Here is a 12,097-nt window from a genome sequence, read left to right on the forward strand (position 1 = left end):
TTTTGGCCCCAACAAGTTGTATCAAAGTCATGATCTAGACTGGATGTCATATAGGGTGGCCTTGAACGAAGTTTAGGGGAGACTCGGAGTGTGTCAAGAGTGACCGAATGCTTGCGGAGAGGCCCAGAGCATGTCAAGAGTGACCGGATGCTTGCAAGGAGGCCGAACCATGAGAGTAACGATGGTCCTTCATTTGAGGGGAGGATTGCTAGGAATACAATCAAAGTCCCACATTGGAAAGATATAGAAAAGATTATGTGTTTAAAAAATGAAGATATCTCCATTGATATGAGGTCTTTTGGATAAGTATAAAAATAAAATCATGAAAGCTTAGGCCCAAAGTAGATAATATCATATCATTGTGGAGATATAAGAATTCTTTTAGTCTCAACATGAACGGTCGGATATGATGTGATAATCGATTGGGGGTAAGGTCAATCGATTAAGAAACGTTTTCCAATCCAAAACAACCCTAGAAAAGGGGATTTCATAGAGATTTGAAGCCGTCAATTCTTGGAGATTATGAGAATTCATAGTGGAAAAAGATTGTTGGTGTGGACCCTTAAATTAGTCACATCAAGGAGGTGGATACAAAATAAACCAATGTATTGTGCATGTGGAGCCGAGTTTAAAGCAAGGTTTCCATTGTGCATTTAATGACTAGTACAAAGCAACGATGAGAAGTGATTGAAGCTATTCACCCCTTATCTAGCTAGCATGGATACTTACACTTCTAAATGAGATAAAATAATTAAAATATATCATTGAGTATTATGTAATTCATCCATGCATTGATGTTATTGAAGATTGGGGGTAAGGTCAATCGATTAAGAAACGTTTTCCAACCCAAAACAACCCTAGAAAAGGGGATTTCATAGAGATTTGAAGCCGTCAATTCTTGGAGATTATGAGAATTCATAGTGGAAAAAGATCGTGTGGACCCTTAAATTAGTCACATCAAGGAGGTGGATACAAAGTAAACCAATGTATTGTGCATGTGGAGCCGAGTTTAAAGCAAGGTTTCCATTGTGCATTTAATGACTAGTACAAAGCAACGATGAGAAGTGATTGAAGCTATTCACCCCTTATCTAGCTAGCATGGATACTTACACTTCTAAATGAGATAAAATAATTAAAATATATCATTGAGTATTATGTAATTCATCCATGCATTGATGTTATTGAAGAAGATGAGTTCAATATAATTTCTAAGTATTCTGAAAAAGAAATGATGACATTACCGTCAAATAAATTAATGTTTTATAATTATAAAGAAAAAATATAATTATATTTTTCTATAAAAGAAAAAAAAAGACGTAATACTTTCAAATTTTTTCACATCCTTCAAAATTTCTTCAACTCCAAATATAAACGAAGTCACTTGAATACAAATAAGACTTTCTATGATCCTAGGAGTCAATGAACTCCTAAAATATTCAAGTACCTGACCACCAATATTAAAGTTGATTTTAAAGCAATTGTTGATATTGGAATGATTAACACATCATGAGTAATTTAAGCAAGTATAGAAAATCTATAACAATTTTAAAGCAATTGTTGATATTGGAATGATTAACACATCATGAGTAATTTAAGCAAGTATAGAAAATCTATAACAATTTTGCTTCCACCATCCTAAATGTTAAAAGTATCACAACACTACTCAACTATTTCATTAAAATACTTGTCTAGTTTCAACATATTACCATCACCAAAAATTTATGTCTTTTACTTCTTATATTTTGCAAGGATTGATTGTCTTTTTAAATCCATTTTACTCATATTTTTTAGCTAAATGCATTATTCACTTGATTCTAGAAAGATGGCAATCTTGAGGTATTACCTTAAGGCTCCATTTTCTCCTTATAATTCTTGTACAAAGTAAGCAAAGTCTCCTTTATTATCTTTCCTACGTTTGCACCTTTTTCATCTTCATACAATTCAATTAACGTAAATTCCACAAAATTCAATGTATGTCATAGATCAAGAACCACCCTAACATAAAGCAAGTTAATCATTTTCTCAATATCTCATCAATATTTGTCAAATTTCTTTATCATTCTAATCCCCATTGAATACACATCAAGATCATTACTTTCTTACAACTCCTTCAATATAGTATGAATAGAACTAATCTCATATGCTAAAATATTAAAAGTAGCATAGAAGGAACTTGAAACCTTTAATATTAGCTCATAAAAGACATGCAATAGAGATGTGAAAAGACCAACGTTATTCCAATATGCACTTATTATTGGCTTTCCATCAAAAATCTTCATTTCTCTTTTAGGTTTACCATCTAATCTAAGTATCATCTCACCATTATCATTCACAACAACATGTTGATCTTTATATTAAAGATCTAATTTAAAACATGGATCTTGTTCATCTTGCCTATCAAAAGCTCTTTTAAATTTTTGAGCTACATTCAACATCAAGAAAGTTGAATTCCTTCTAGTTGATACATCTAAACATAAAGAATTCTCGCTTTCAATTTTTCAATCTCTGCACATTCCTTGAACTTGCTAAATTTGGAGGGGAATTGCTTAGTTTATTTAATCACATTTCTAACCATCATCATAGATTCATTTATATCTTTTTAGCTATCAACAACAATAAGATTGATTAAATAAATTACATGCCTTGTATGAATGAATTCTCTCTTCAAAATAATAGAATCCCAATTAGCCATATTTTTCTGAAATTATTAAAAGCAATATCATTGGAACTTGCATTATTAATAGTGAAAATTATGTTAATTTCCCAACCTTTTAAGTAATTTTCAATGACTAAACTAGTTGTCTCGACTTTATGACTTGTAATTGAATAAAAATTGAGAATTTTTTTTATAACTTTCCATTTTTATCAATCGAATTGTTAGACACGTATAGTTGATTTTTTTGAATCGAGGCCCATGTATAAGTGGTCAAACAAATTGTTTGTGATGAGTTATCCAAAAAACTCTTCAATTTTTCTCTTTCAACTATATATAATTAAATACAATCATGTGCAACCATTCATCTTGAAAGAATTTGAAACTTTGGATATACCGTGGCCATAAATACTTTAAACTCATCTCCTTCTACAAATTTAAAAGAAAATTCATCTGTTATAATTTTTCTAGCTAAGACTTTTCTACATGCATTTGATCAAATTTTCAAGTAGGCACACCTCACCCTCCCTTGCATTTGGTTGTAAACTTAGTTGCACTTAAGTTGTTTCAACAACATGAGGGTATTTTTTACATGAAGTCACATGAAATCTCAAGCTTGTAATTCCATTATTGTATAGATAAAAAAAAAATCATGTCACAATATTTATATTTGGTTTTAATCTCCTTACCGTTATTAGTAAATTTTATGAAATGATCTATAGTTTTTCACCGAACCACGTAGGAAACTTTCTAAAATACCTAAATCATGCACCCTACTTTTAAAATTACCAAATCACATATCCAATACCCATTTTACCCCTTTACATTTATCCGAATCAATTGCTATAGTGTAGCACTCAATTCGGGTTATTTTTATTATTTTTTTAAAATATGTAGATTTTTTTTTAAAAAGATCAATTTATGTTTAAAAAATCATTACTCTCGATATATTATGTCAAATTGATGTTTGAGGATATATATAATCAGAAGAACTAGATGAATACATAAAACTTAGTTTCTTGTTATTCCAAGTTGTATAGGTCCATCAGTTAGTTTGGTCAAAATCGACTATCAATTTCGCACGATATATTAAGGGCTATCATTTTCTAAACATGAATCAAATTTTTAATCATTTTTTTAAAAAAGTTTTAATTAATTATTATAGTATAGTAATCAATTAAAGTTATTATTCATTAATATAAAAACAACTTTAATCAATTGGTAAATTGTAGCAATCAATTAAAACTTTTTTAACAATTAAAAAAAAATGTACTAAAAAAATCACTGCTAATAATATATTGTGTCAAATTGATATTTGAGAGTTTAGGATTTAGAGTTTGAGGGCATATTTATAATCAGGAGAACTAGACGACACATAAAACTTGATTTCATGTCATTCTGAGTTCTCTAGGCCCATCAATAAATTTTGGCTACGTTTGATTAGGTGTAATGTAATCTAGCTTGTAATGTAATTTAATTTGTAATGTATTGTAATCTTGATTATATTACTACGTTTAGTAATGTAATGTGTGTAATTTTTTATTACTAGGGTGATTACATTCTTTTGTTTGATGTCTAATATTTTTTATAAAAATGTAATTCATATTATTATAAAATAACAAAAATATCCTGCGTCCTCTGTCGGAGGCGACGACCGATGGTGGCATCTAGTGGCGATGGTCGGTGGTCGGCGATAGTGGGCAACGATGCCCGAAGGTGGCAGCCTGGAGGCGGCGGTCAGTGGTGATGACCGACGGTGCCCGGAGGTGGCGATCGATGGCGGTGGCTGATGGCGACTCCCAAAGGCGGTGGCCGGCGGTAGCGTCAAGCAGCAGCTAGTGGTCAGCGGCCAAAGGCACCTGAAGGCAGCGGCAGCCGACGACAGCGGGCAGCGCTGATGGTAGGCGGCGGGCGACCGCTGATGGCTGGCGGCGGGCGACCGCTGATGGTAGGTGGCGGGCGACCGCTGATGGCCGGCGGCGGGGGGCTAGCGGCGCCCAAAGGCAAAAGTGACGTCAATGACCAGTTGATACCGAAAATGAACTAGGGATTTATTTGGTATTTAAATTTTAGTTAAATGGTGACCTCGTAATGTAATCGGATTACATGGTGTTGGCCTTTTAATCTAGATTATAAAACTTGGTTACCTTTTATAATCCAGATTATATTACATTAAAGTTTTAAAACTATAACAAGCAAAGTAATCAATATTGTAATATAATCTTGATAACATTATAAGGCAGATTACATCCTACCAAACGTAGCCTAATCGATTGTATATTGTAGTAATCGATTAAAACTTTTTAACATTTAAACAAATAATTTATGTTAAAAAAATCACTGCTAATAATATATTATGTCAAATTGATATTTAAGGATTTAGGATTTAGGGTTTGAGGGCATATATATATAATTAGGAGAACTAGATAACACATAAAACTTGATTTCATATCATTCCTATCTCTCTAGGTCCATCAATCGATTTTGGTCAAAATTGGTTGATGGACTTAGATAACTCAGAATGACATGAAATCAAGTTTTATGTATTCGTCTAGTTCTCCTAATTATATATATATCTTCAAGCATCAATTTGGCATAATATTGAGAACAATAATTTTTTTAACACGAATGTGTCTAAAAAATCTAATTCATATTTAAAAAGATCATTGCATTCAATATATTAGGTTAAATTGATATTTGAGAGCATGAATATAATTAAGAAAACTAGAGGAACACATAGAATTTGATTTTATGTCATTTCGATCTCTCTAGATCTATTTACCAATTTTGCTCAAAATTGACTTATAGACCTAGAGAGCTCAGAATGATATGGATCTAGGTCTTATACATTCATCTAGTTCTCCTAATTATATCTTACCCTCAAACATCAATTAAATCAATATATTGAGTGCAGTGATCTTTTTTTAATATGAATGTGTCTAAAAAATCTAATTTATATTTAAAAAAATTAGTATACTAAATATATTGAGCTAAATTGATGTTTAAGGACATGTTATAATCAACAAATTAGACAAACACATAAGACCTAGTTCCATATCATTCCAAACTCTCTAGACTCATCAACTAATTTTGATCGATTTCAAGCAAAATCATTAGATAGATATAGAGAGCTCGGAATAACATGAAATCATGTTTTATATGTTCTTCTAGTTCTCCTGATTATATCCACGTTCTCAAATATCAATTTGATCTAATATATTGAGTGCAATAATTTTTTTGGCATGAATTAGATTTTTTAAATATATTTATGTTAAAAAAATCACTGCACTCAATATATTGTGCTAAATTGATATTTGAGAACATGGATATAATTAGGAGAACTAGAGAGTATATAGAACCTGGTTCCATGTCATTCTGAGCTCTCTGGGTCTATTAGCTGGTTTTGGCCGAAAATGGCTAATTGACCTAAAGAGCTCGGATTAACATGAAATCAAGTTATAGGTGTTCATCTAGTTCTCTTGATTATATACAAACCCTCAAATATCAATTTGACAAAATATATTGAGTAATGATGTTTTCAACATAAATTGATCCTTTAAAAAAACTATTTATTTAAAAAAAAAACTGAATTGATTGCTATGTTGGTGAAATTGTCCTCGAGTCAAGGTTGACCAACTGGACTAAGCTTGGATTGACTCGAGTTTGAGTTTTAATGTTTGACAATATGTGAGAGAGAAGTTAAGTAGGTCAAGGGAGGACCGGATACATAATTGGAAAAGTCCTAATTGAGATTAGGCAAGGGAAAACCCTAATTGGAGGCTAGGTAATGAAAAATCCTAACTCGATGTTAGGCAATGGAAAGTCCTAACTAAAGGTTAGGTAATAAAAAGTTCTAACTGGAAGTTAGGCAACAGGAAGTCCTAACTGAGGTTAGGCAAGGGTGAGAATTCTACCGAGTAACTAGTCCTAACTGGAGGTTAGGCAAGGAAAAATCCTAACTAGAGATTAGGCAAGGGTGAGAAGTATACTGAGTGACTAGTTCTAATTGGAGGTTAGGCAAGAAAAGTCTAACAGAAAGGTTGGCAAGAGAAAATTCAAGTAGGTCAAAAAGGATCAAATACTTGGTGAGAAAGTCCAATTAGGTTAAAGGTTGACCAAACACTTGGTAATCATAAATCTAACGAAAAGTTGGCAAGGAAAAATCTAAGTGGGTTAAAGAGTACCAGACACTTGGTGAAGAAACTATGGCAGGTCAAGATTAACCGGATGCTAGACAACTAGAAGTCCCAATAGGTCAGGATGATTGGATGATGGGCAACGAAAGTCCTGGTAGGTTGAGGTCAACCGGATATCAGGTAAGACATGATTTTAATCTTGAAAAGGCTAAAATTAGGATTAGCAATTGATTGGCAAATCCTAAACCCTAAAGTTTGGGTTTGCTACTCTAATCAATTGGCAAGGATCGACAATTGATTGGATGAAGATTTTTGTGAAAAATTGGATCTAACATCCCTAATTGATTAGGATAATCTATTAGCTTATTTTTTTTCACGAAGCATAGTAGGCTTCTGAATCGATTAGCCTAATTGATTCAGAGGTGTCAATTGATTAAGGCAATCAATTGGATGGTTTTTCATGTGAGCAAAAAAGGTAATATAATTGATTAGGGCAATCGATTTATACCTCATCAGTCGATTGGGGTAATCGATTAGAGGTTCTTTGTGAAGAGCAGAAAGCTTCAGAATAGATTGAGTTAATTGATTAAAAGTTAGTAATTGATTGATATAGCTCGGCAATGATTTGATGAGCAAAAAAGAATCATTCTATAGGTTTTGAACGGTCGATCTGACATGATAATCGATTATGGATAAGGATAATCGATTGGGAGGTGCTTTTTTAGCGTGGGAGAAATCCTAGAAAAGGAGGTTTTGTGAATAGAAAGCCAATGCCAATTCTTGGGAGTTTTGGAGCAAAGTAGTGTTGCATTTCCATCTACCAAGAGACAATCCAAAGCAAAAAAAGAGCAAGCAATGTAAGACTCCTCATTATAAACCCTAAATTCGTTCTTGATTGTATCTTGTATTTACGTTCTTATTTTCTTATTGTATTTCTCATTTTTTAAGATTTTACGAGGCTTGCCTGCCTCAGGGAAGGAGGTTTTCATAGTGAGCTTTGAGTGGGGAGTGAGCTATTGGATTAGTCACCTCAAGAAAGTGGATACTAAGTAAAATCCAAGCATTAGCATTCTGAAGATTCTTTGCTTTGAGTTTCCTCTGCAAATCAAGCTCAAATAAGCAAAGCGAGCTATTCATCCCCCTCTAGCTCAAACGTGTCTTAACAAGTGGTATTAAAGTGAGGCAGCTCTTCATTGGATTAATCATCGGAAGGAGTAAAGAGCTAGAGAAAGAAGAAGAAGTTGAAATTGAAACCCTAAAAATCAACAACTCAAAAGACTCATCAATTGAGAGAGTCTAAGTTCAAAATGAATCCAAGAGATGGATTTGGATACTCTTGGTGCAATTTGCACTAATAATCTAACTCAGGTTTTGATGAATGAAAAGTGGATTAAAGTTAGAGTATTTTGTGACTTAATTGCTTTACCAAGTGAATAGGAGTTGAAGGGTCTGAAGGACCTGACACCAAGCTGAAATCCAGCTAAGTCTGTGGGACCTGATAGCTATGAGGAGTCCAGATAGGTTCGCGGGGCCTGATATCTAGCAGGAAGTCCAGTTGGGTCTGCAGGACCTGACAACCGGTCGAAGCCCAGTTGGGTCCGCGGGACCTGACAATTAGCAAGAAGACCTAGTGGGTCAAAGGTGTTGTTCCCCGTGGTTGTTTTGGTGTGATCAACCAAGTTAAAGTTTGGTCCTGTTTTATTTTGATCCCTATATCTAAGTGTACAGGAACTTAGAAGCACAGGAAGTTGAGCGAAAAACGCAGCTAGCGAGAAGGATGACACCAGTAGAGAGCTGATGCGCTTGGTGCATCCGAGGGACAAAGTACTGCGGAAGAGTACACCAGTGGACGAGAAGAACGTAGACGATGTTCGAGGGACGAGAAGCTAGAGTGGAAGCCTGTTCGAGGAAAAGGCCGAAAATTGGGTTCGGGTAAGCTTTATTTCGGTTGGCCGCAATCACCCAGGCGATCGAAGCAGCAAAAGAGTGAAAGAAGCTGATGAAGACTGCTGGAGGCACCCTCAATAAGGGTTGAAGGCGCCTCCGAGGCACGCCGGCACCTCCGAGGCACACCAGCGCCTCCGCCACCTTCAGGCGAAAGGCGCCCTCTATAAGCGTGGAGAACGCCCTCCATAAGCATGGAAGGCGCCCTCCATGAGTATGGAAGGCGCCTTTAGCCAATTAAAGTAGTCATTCGCGGTGGATAAGATTTATCCACTACGCCTCACTAGAGGCGCCCTCTAAGCCCTTTGGAGCTTACCCTCAAGTTACGGATAAGTTTTTCCAGAGGCTATAAAAAGACTCCTGGACCTAGGAAATATGTATCAACTCTAGTCTTAATTTCCTAGCACATTCCTGAGCTTTTGAAAAGTGTAATAGGCTTCTCCGCCTACACGAAGGAGATCTTTTAGCGCTTTCCTTTGCCTTGGATTAACAACTAACTAGGTTGTAACCAAGTAATTCCTTTGTGTCTTTCTTTATTTATTAGTTGCTTAACTTCGTTTATATAAGGGTGCTACTCATCTGAGTTGAAGATCGAGGAAGGGTTTTATGTTTCTATTTCAGGCAATTCACCCCCCTCTTGTCGGCCCTGCTACGCAAATAAGTGGTATCAGAGCCCAACCACCTCAGAAGGACTGACTGCCGATTGAAGCATCAAGATTAAAACGATGGTCTGACGAATGATCTATCCACCAAAATTCAAAGGAGAATTTTTGTCATGGAAGAAACGCATGGAGGTATTCTTCAAAACTGACTTCGAAATTTTACTAATAATTAAATACAATTTTGTAGCTCCAAAAACCTCCCAAGGCGAAGAAAAAGAAGAATATCAGTGGACCAAAAAGGAGCAAGCAGACTTCGTAGCAAACGGGCGAGCCGAGTTCCACCTACTCAACGTACTTCCACCCTAGGAAGTAAATTGAATCGGAGATTACAACTCAGCAAAGGAACATTGGGAGAAATTCCTGGAACTTCACGAAGGAACTTCCGAAACAATGCTTGCGAGATAGGGCGTGCTCTGGAATCAACTAATGAACATCCGGATGGAAGAAGGAGAGTCAATAGCATAACTACATAGAAGACTCAAGGAGCTAATTGTTGGAACCCCAAGGTTGTTTTGGTGTGATCAACAAATTAAGTTAGATCTTGTGTGTTTTTAACCTTGTGTCTAAGTGTGCAGGAGCTTAGGAGCACAGGTAGTCGAGCGAAAAATGCAGCTAGCGAGAAGGACGGCACGCGGTGCGTCCGAGGGACAAGGCGCTGTGGAAGAGTACACCGGCGGACAAAAAGGAAGTGTACGGTGGTTCCGAGGGACAAGAAGTCGGAGCAGAAGCCTACTAGAGAAGACCGAAAGTTGGGTTCGGGTGAGCCCTATTCCGGATGGCAGAGATCACCCAAGCGAGCGGAAGACTCGGTCTGAGGCGAACGGAGCTGGAGCAAAGACCTAGGCTGAAAAAAGTCAACAGGGTTGACTTTTCCAACCGGGGTGCCCGGAACCCCTCCGGGCCGCCCGGAACCCTTCCGGGCGCCCGGAGTTGACTTTTTAACCGGATCACGTCAATCGCGATCTGAACATTGGGGGATAAAGTGTTATCCCCCCATGGCGCCCAGAACCCCTTCGGGGTGCCCCGACCAAGGCTATAAATACAGCCTTGGTCTAGAAGCTTTTCAACAACTCAAGTAATTCATTCTTTCTACACTTGTACGCTTTCTCTGTAGTTAAGGTTCTGTTTTCTGCGCTTCATCTTTGTAAGAGACTTCTCCGCCTGAAGGAGTTTTTAGTACGATCATTTTCCTTGGATTAACAACCTTTCCGGTTGTAACTAAGTCAAATCTGGTGCCTTATCTTTTCTGATTTACTTTTTTTTTAGCTAATTTATGCAAGTGTTAATTTAAGAGTTTGAGAAGGGTTTGTTTCTTATTTTCAAGCTATTCAACCCTCCTTCTAGTCGACCATTGCGATCCAACACTAATTACTGGATTATCAAATCTCGGAGAAACGGTAATGAATCGGAAAGCACAAAGGTATGTATTAAATGTGTTCCCAAGAATACCGGAATGGGCATCTATAGTAGACTCCTACTATATCTCAAAGGATCTCGAGGTAAGTACACTAGACAATCTCTTTTCCATTTTTGAATTACATGAATCTCGGTGTATAGGACAAAAGAGACCAAGCCAGAACATTACCCTAAAGGCAAGAACTAACGATTCCGACTTCGAAAAATCAATTGATGAAGACGAAGTTGCCATAATGGTAAGAAAGTTCAATAAGTTTATTCAATCTAATAAATTTAAATCGTAGATGAATAAGGATTATCAAAGCAAAAGGAAAGTCCACTATTACAACTGCAATGAAGAAGGCACATCAAGGATGAATGCCCTAAACTAAAGAAGAAGGAAAAGGAAAAGTACAAAAGACGAACATCCTCCAAACACAAGAAACTGAAGGCCACATGGGATAAATCATCATCCTCCGATTCCGAGGTTGAAGCTTTCTCCGGACTAGCTTTACTGGCCAACCACCAAGTAGAAGATGAAACCAGCTCAGAGATGAGCATCGATGAAGGGGGAGGATCAGAAGAAGAAAGCTACGATGAAGGAGGAGTATCAGAACATGAGATAAGTGAGGTACGTGCTCTATCTCCCAAGCAGTCCTTTCAGTTTATTAAGATTCTTTCTAAAGATTTAGTCAAATTAGAAAAAGAAAATGTCAAGTTAAAATTAAACTTAGTAAAGACATGTCCCTTAGACTTGTTTAACAATTTAAAAATAGAAAATAATAAATTGAAAAGTCAAATTGAAAGTTTAAAAGAACATGCATGCTCGAAATTAAACAACTTTCAAAAACCAAAATTTAGAAATTATGGTAAAATCAAATGGTACATTAGGAAACATCAGGGACAAATTAGAAAATTTTCAAAAAATTATGTACCCCCCAAATTTTTTATTAACCCAGTAGAAAGGAACCTGTATTGGATTTCAGAATCATGTTTGAACTAAATTTTACTTTGGGCTTTCAGAAAAGGAAATTAAATGTTTAATTCTTTAAGAGGCTTTGTCTAGAAAGTGTTGATGATCCAATAACCAAGAAGGTCTAATGCCTCACCACAGCTTGGAAGCTAATTACTGAATTGAATATTTAATTGATAAACTGATAAACATGTCATATTTATGACTTCAATATTTGTCAATTGTTTGAACAGTTCAATTAATTTAGCAAAATTATAAATGTTTAACTTGTTTTCTTAAACTCAAACTTATTGTTGCCCTTACTAAAATTTTTTAAGAACCCTAGTTTTTTTTA

Source organism: Zingiber officinale, chromosome 1A (genome assembly GCF_018446385.1).
Source record: "Zingiber officinale cultivar Zhangliang chromosome 1A, Zo_v1.1, whole genome shotgun sequence".
NCBI lineage: Eukaryota > Viridiplantae > Streptophyta > Magnoliopsida > Zingiberales > Zingiberaceae > Zingiber > Zingiber officinale.